The sequence below is a fragment of the Delphinapterus leucas genome, chromosome 16 (genome assembly GCF_059928025.1).
Source record: "Delphinapterus leucas isolate spDelLeu-1000000601 "Yukka" chromosome 16, BTC_Dleu_Yukka2, whole genome shotgun sequence".
Taxonomy (NCBI): domain Eukaryota; kingdom Metazoa; phylum Chordata; class Mammalia; order Artiodactyla; family Monodontidae; genus Delphinapterus; species Delphinapterus leucas.
Genome location: NC_143144.1, coordinates 74,045,528 through 74,053,205, shown reverse-complemented (window position 1 = coordinate 74,053,205; position 7,678 = coordinate 74,045,528). Strand labels below are relative to the sequence as shown.

Here is a 7,678-nt window from a genome sequence, read left to right as displayed (position 1 = left end):
CAGAGAACCACAGCCACAAAAATACAAGTGTCTGCTCTGCGCCTCTAATTATGATCCAGTGTCTCCGTGCCCCCTGGGGACTGGGGACTTGTTTGTTCGAGGTGACATATCTATTATTACTCTTTAGGTAGTTAGCAGCGTTATTTGCAGCATTCATTAACAAGTATCACCGTATGGATTTCTAAACAGCAGCTCCGCTTTAGCTAATGAGCCCCAATAGTGTAATACTTTACATATTTTATAGCAAGACAATTAAGCAATGTCTTGCTTTTATAGCAGACCTTAAAATAAATCATTTAGGATACAAAGAAGAGACGGGAATAATAGTACCTACAGTATGTTTGTGGTTAGAATTGGGGAAGTTTAACTCTCCTTCACCCAATCTCCTGTTACACACATGCACACACTCAGTCTACAGGGAAATAAAAGGTTTGCCGTGCTTTCTTGCCCAATTTCCCAGCTTCATAATTAGAGACTACTTAAGTAATCGGCACATGGTTCCCATGCAGACAAGGGAAGAAGAAGAGAAGGGAAAGAAGAGAAAAGAAGCAGCAGGCTGGGTTTTGTCTTTATAAGCAGGGAGAAATGGAAAATGCTAGTATGTATTGAAAGTCTACCTCTGCCGAGCTTTCATCCCCACCCCTCATTGAATTTTCATGAAACCCTGCAAATAGGTATTAGTATTCCCATTGTATAGATGAAGAAACTGAGACTTAGGAAGATTATTGCTTGCTCAAGGCCACCCAACTTGTAAGTGGCTGTGCTAGGTTTTAAAACTAGATCTGCATGATTCCAAAGACCTGATCTTTCCAGGATTCTGTGTCAACGGCAGAGGCAGAATCCCCATCCCCACTGCTTATCTGCTAGTTTTGCAAAATATTCTGGTCTTCCCAGGAACATGGGAGTGAACTCCACAGTATACTTTTCTCCTGCATTGTGCTGACTTGGACAAAAGGACACACAGCCTCCTTCCTGTCCTCCAGATGCCTCTTTGGCAAGACCCCCCTTCCCTGTCCAGGACTCCCATTTGGCCCACCACGCATTAGGCAAATCAGAAAGATGTCAGTGACTGCCAATGAGCTTATGAGTCTGGCTTGCCAGATAGGGTCACCTCTGCCCTGTAATACTAGGGGTAAAGAATAAGAGAATCCCAGATCCAGCCTTACATCCGATAAAGAAGAGAATTTAGCAGAGAGGTTTTACCGTAAACCGCCACACCACCCACCCAGACCTCAAGTCTACTGCTCTACATTCCTTTCCAAGCAAACACACTTCTTAGGGCTGCAGAGGGACACAGATGTGTGAGCAGCTGCTCCGAGCATGGGCCGTTGCCACCTACAAGCCTTAAGGCAGTAGGAATTCACGACTCAAGAAGGACACGGCTTCCCCCTTCTCTTTTGCCTTTAAAGCATGAGTCTCCAGCCACTGATGGAGTCTTGTGGCTGCTTCCCTGAATGGGAACATCATCTCCAAGGTGGTCCAGTCCTATTTACCCTGGCCGTTCTCTAGGGGCTGTGAACCTAAAACTGCTCTAAAAAATAAAGTCCTTCTAAAAAAAGGAAAAGCAGACTCAAGGATCTCTCTCCACATCTCTATGGCCTGGGGCCATTTGGCCCTGTGGTCACTGGATTCACGGTGTTATGGCTCAGAAATCATTTCTGTTCAAAATGAGAACCCTGAGCATGGAAGCCAAAGACTAACTATGTTCCATGAGTTCTTCTTAATAAGGAAATAACATGGATGGTGCCTTTCAAAATAATTCTACTACAAGTATATTTTAAGTGTTAAGAGCTTGAATGAAGACACTTAGCTATCTGGAAAGTTCTCAGCTTGGGACAACTGAGCACAGTGTCACGTTCACTACTGCACTCCTGGCAAGAACACAGCATTAACCCACTGCTCACTGAGGCAGGGAACATTCTCCACTTAGAATGTTTGCTCCAATGTGCTTCAGTCCTGCCATACCCTGCAAGGCTCTGCTCTGACTCCATCTGCTTAATTTCATACCAAAAGGAGAGTTTTGGGGGTTGAGGGAGGATCCAAGAGGGCAAAGCCCCGGAAGAAAAAGGTGAAGGATGTCCTTGCATGAAAATGGTGAAGCCAACATCCCGCTGGGGTGGGCCCTGAAAATGAAGTTGGTCAGTTCATGCGCTCACAGGCACCAGCCTGGATGTACATTATGGTGTGGGCATCCCCCAGGGGGCCTTCAGGGAGGATGATGACGAAGAAGTGAGCACGTCTTCTGTCTGAAAGAACTAGGTCACCTTGCCATGGAAGTGCGACTGAGCAGTGCACTCTGGGACAAAAGAAATCGGGCAGCAAGGAGAAATCAGATGGTGCATATAATATCCACAACTGCCATTCCCTGAGGCCCTACCATGTGCCAGGCACTGTTCTAGGCACCAGAGATACAATGGTGAACGAAACAGGCAAGGCCCTGCTCTCATCTAGCTTATTCTAAAAATGGAAACAAACAACCCACGATGTATTTATTGTTCATTTGTTATTGAGTTTAAATAAATACATTCAAGTGATATGTGCTCTGAGATCATGAAACAGGATGACGAGAGAGAGATTGGAGGTTTCCTTTAGAGCAGGAACTTAGGGAAGGCCTCTCTGATGAGGTGACATCCAAAGACTGGACCCGAAGGAAGCCCTGGCCATGCTGAGATCTGAAGGCAGATCATTCCAGAGTAGAAAGCAAAGGAGAAGATTCTAAGACAGGAACGAGCTTATGAAGGTGAGTAACAAAAAGACACCAGTAAGGGTGGAGTCGGGTAAATAGAGGAAGAACTGGTAGAAGTTGAGATCAGAGCTGTCAGACAGGGTGCCATCACCCTGGTAAGGAGTCTGGATTTATTGCTAAGTGTGATGAGCAAACCATCGAAAGGCTCTAATCAGGAAAGGGATGTGATCCATCTCACAGTATAATGACAGGGGCAGAACCGGAAGTACCAGATAAAAGGTTATTTCAGGAGTCAGGGAGCAATGATAATGACCTGGGGAGGAAGCAACGGAGATGCAAAGAAGGAGGCATATTTGAAACATATTTTAGGGCAGATATTTTTAAGTACCTGCTAATGGATTGGATGTGGGAGGTAAGGGGGAAGAAAAAGAGTCAAGTGAGACTCAGCATCCAGCACTCTGCATTGCTCGCAAAAGGAACTAACGAATAGATGGATGCTGGTAGGTTGGCTGGTTGGTGGGTTATTTGGATGGTTGATTGATTAGATGGATTGATGGGTGGATGGATGGATGGATGGATGTGTAGTTGGTTAATAGTTAGGTGGATAGGTAGTTGACTGGTTGAGTGGGTGGTTGAATAGTTGGATGGGTGGATGGGTGGATGAGTAGAGGGATGGTTGGTTTATGGTTGGGTAGATAGGTAGTGGAGAGGTTGGTTTGTTCACTGACTGGTGTCATATATTTCCTGCCCACTACATGACCTCTCCTTCCCTCCTTCCAGGGCCCTTGATACCCACCCAACTCCCTTGAACCCAATTCCCTGCCTTGACCAACACCCAGAACTTGCCATTTTATCCCAGTCCTTGCTATTTGCCCCATGATCCTGCATCCTTTGGACCTTCCAGGGCTATTGTGGGACCAATGCTGGGCTCCAGGTCCTGGAAGATTTTCAGTGGATGGGTAGACATAATGAGCCTTAGACTTAAGCAGACCCCAGCTTTGCCTCTTAGTGGCCGTCTGGCCTGGAGTAAGTCACTCTACCTCAATTCCACTTTGGTAAATGGAGCTAAGAACACCTGGCCCACCTACTCACAAGGTCATGAGAATCAAATGAGAAACTAGGTGTGAGGGTGTGCAACAGATGTCAGGGATTATTCTCATTATCCTGCAGGTGCAGTTAAGGAACAAGAGTTTCCGGTCCGGGGCAGGCATCTCCCGAGTGGTAGGCCCTTTTGTTCTCTTCACCCACTGCTGCTCTCACAGTCAGCCTAACTTGAACCTGAAGTTCAGACCTCTGCCTTCGTACTAATCAGCGTTTCCTTGATTTGCTCTTCTCAGCCTTGGATGCCGTGCTCTCCACTGTGTCAACATCCACCTCTCACGGGACCGATCTTGATTGTACTTTAGACAAAACCCCTGCATGGCCATCTGCCTTCGGATTCTGCATTTGAAAAGTCAGACTTGTTTCCTACCTCAAGATCCCAAGTCCAGCCCATAGCACAATGTCTAGAACATAGTAAGTGCTCAAAAAGTGTATATGCATGAATGATGCCTCTCTGATTTTCCAAACGATCTTTTGCCTGGGTGTATTAGTTAGCTCTTGATGCATAACAAACCACCCTAAAATGTAGTGGCTTAAAACAACAGACATGTACTAGTTATCATGATCCCGTGGGTGGGCTGGCACTTCTTCTGGCCTGGGTGCCTCGCCTGGAGCCAGATGGTCCAGGATATTCCTCACTCACATGTCTAAGCCTTCTAGAATGCCTGGGGCCTCTCTCTACATGGTCTTTCATCCTCAAGGAGGCTGGCCCAGCTTTTTCACAAATGGCAGACGAATTCCCAGCAGCAAGAGGATGCAAGCCCAATGCACATGCACTTTTTAAGACTCTGCTCACATCACATTTGCTAATGTCTACTGCCCATGGCAAGTCACACAGCCAAGCCCAGAATCATTCTGGGAAAGAACTACACAAGAAAGTTGACACAGAAAGCATGAGATGTATTGGGGGTCATTAGTCCAACAATCTACCACACTGGGTAACTGAAAACAGGCTTGGCTGATCCCGCATTCCAAAAACTCCTCTGAGAAGCAGAGCATTGAAGCCCACCAGTGGAGCCAGGGAGATCAAGAAGCAGCTAGCTGAGGGCTGTCAGGCTGAGCTGGAATCCTAAGAAAGAAAGTGGAACTTCCCATCAACATGACACCTCCCCGACACACACGAGCTTTCCCCTCTGTATTGGTCAGCTACGGACACATAACACTGCATAACAAACAACCACAAAATATCAGTGACTAAGAGCAAATACTCACTTTTCTTGTTTGTAGGTCTGTGACTCAACTGGGGTTGCTCTCCTCCACATGTCACCTATGGGGTTTAGACTGAAAGGGCAGTGGCTGCTCAGGGCACACACACCTCACAGCAATAGCAGAAGCACAGAGAGAGGAAGCCAGTTGAGCAATCACATTTCAATCCTCCCTCACATTAAATCTGTGAATATCCCATTGGCCAAAGCAAGTCCCATGACTGAACCCAAAGTCAAAGGGCAGAGAGGTCCCCCCTGTCCACCATGAAGCTCTGACAAGGGTGTGGATGTAGAATACTCCTAGATAGAAGTGAAGAATTGGTGTCCAATTTTTCAATCAATCACACCCTCCTCACTTTTCCCTAACCTCATCCCTCCTTATCTTTCCCCTTCCCCCACACCAGCTCAGTCATTTCAGAGCTGCAGGTAATAAGCGGGTCAGCCTTGCTCTGCCAGGTGATCCACACCTTCCCTGAAGCTTCTCTGTGCCCAAGTCTGCAGTAGATGACATGTGAATAAGGTTGACATGGCTAGAAAGATGACATGGGGATAAGGTTCCATCTTCCCACAGAGGAGAAAGCCCTGTGGCCATGGAGCTACCTTTGTCAGAGCAGAGTTGTCTGATTTTGCCTATCGTGACACTTCTCATCATTTCTGGTATCCATAGTCACCAGCATCTTACAGTCAAGTCTGAAAATAGGGCTATTGGCTGGGCTCCATATCTGACAGAAATGCGTGTCCAGGACATATTTTTATCATTAAACTCTTGTAGCAGTTAGAACAGCAGAACACTTTTGAGGGGACTGGGCAAAACTTCCTCAGGAAACGTGCTGATTTCAACCACCTGGACGGAGCAGATGCCCTGATCTTTTTATCTTGCTGAACACCTTAGTTGATTTATTACCTTCTCCTAACACATGTAAAGGGAGATCCCATTCATTTGCTCATGGAGCTTCTCCAGGTCCCAGGAATTGAGGTCAAGGGGAGATTATAAAACAAGATTTTTAGGGTACACCTGCTAAGTGCCAGAGACTGCACCAGAAGAATAAGTGGATATCCAAATAGGAAAAAAAATTAATCTTGACCCAGAGTTCACACTATACAAAAAATAAAAATTAAAAAGTTAGCTTTAAATGGGTCATGGGTCTGGATAAAAGCTAAAGTTATAAAATTTCTAGAAGAAAAGATAGGGGAAAAACTTTAGTGTCCTTGAGGTAGGCTAAGATTTCTTAGATGGGTCCCCAAAAAAGAACACAAATCATAAAAAGAAAAGATAAAGTGATTTCATCAAGCTTAACACTTCTGCTCTTCAAAAGACACTATTAAGAAAAAAAAATAATAAGCAAGCAACAGGTATAAGAAAAGATTCACCAGATAGATAGATAAATGAGAGACAGATCACTTGATAGATATATAGATATATAGATAGATAGATAGATATCTTGCAAATAATATACATCCAGAATATATAAAGAACTTTTACAACTCAATAAGACAATCCAGTGAAAAAAACACAGGCAAAAGTTCTCAACAGGGCTTCACTGGTGGCGCCATGGTTAAGAATCTGCCTGCCAATGCAGGGGGCACAGGTTCGAGCCCTGGTCCAGGAAGATCCCACATGCCACAAAGCAACTAAACCCGTGTACCACGACTACTGAGCCTGCGCTCTACAGCCCGTGAGCCACAACTACTGAGCCCGTGTGCTACAGCTATTGAAGCCCATGCACCTAGAGCCCATGCTCCACAACAAGAGAAGCCACCGCAATGAGAAGACCATGCACCTCAACGAAGAGTAGCCCCCGCTCACTGCAATTAGAGAAAGCCCGCACACAGCAACGAAGACCCAATGCAGCCAAAAATAAATAAATAAAATTTAAAAAAAAAAGTTCTGAACAGAGAGCTCACAGAAGATGTACTTATGGGCAATAAGCACATGAGAAGATGCTCAACATCTTTAATCATCAGAGAAATGCAAATTAAAAGTATAATGAGATTCCACTACACAACCACTGGAATTGCTACCAAAAAAAAAAAAAGACAATGCAGGATAAGATTTGTTCAAGGTGTTCTGCTCACTAGAAGTTCCCACTTTGGGGACCAGACTGTCAGCAGAGGGACCTGCCCAGATTAGCTATTTGGCCAAAATCCTACCTGGAGGGGACACTAACTTGACACTTCATGATACCAATAAAAGAATTTGTTGAGAAGGAGAAGAATTTGCTGAACCAGTCCACAAAGTGAAAATTCTAGACAATTTATGGCTCGGTTCCCTTGAATACAACTGTATCCACAAACTATGAATGATTTGCTGGGGATTCTGATATCACCAACCTCCCCTCTCACTCGGCCCAGGAATAGCTAAGCGACGGGCACATTGTGGTGGTTAGAGGCAAAGTTATGAGTGATACAGACCTGACCTCCAGCTCCAACTCCACCACTGAGTGGCTGAGACCTAGGGCAAGTTATTTAATGTCTGAGCCTCAGTTTCCTCATCCATAAAATGGGGATCAGACCCCACCTCCTTCACAGGGTTGTCATAAAATTTCCGTGAAATCAAGTATCATTTGGCACATGGTGTTATCAATATATGGCTGGCGTTACTATTATTTGCTAAATCTGTCTGACTTTCTTATAGCCTTGAGGTCTTCTCGTAGTCTTTTACTGTAGTGTCCCCTCCCGTTCTGCG

At 45.3% G+C, this 7,678-nt stretch overlaps 1 protein-coding gene across 1 annotated transcript in view; it reads right to left on the bottom strand.

The window, feature by feature from the left end:
- Positions 1–4,998: 4,998 nt before the first annotated feature.
- EMX2 (empty spiracles homeobox 2) overlaps positions 4,999–7,678 on the bottom strand; it is a 34,360-nt gene continuing 31,680 nt past the window's right edge. Inside the window, exon 4 of the mRNA XM_022568651.3 lies at positions 4,999–5,068. The gene's annotated coding sequence lies outside the window, so the exon portion shown is untranslated. The remainder of the gene's footprint in view (positions 5,069–7,678) is intronic.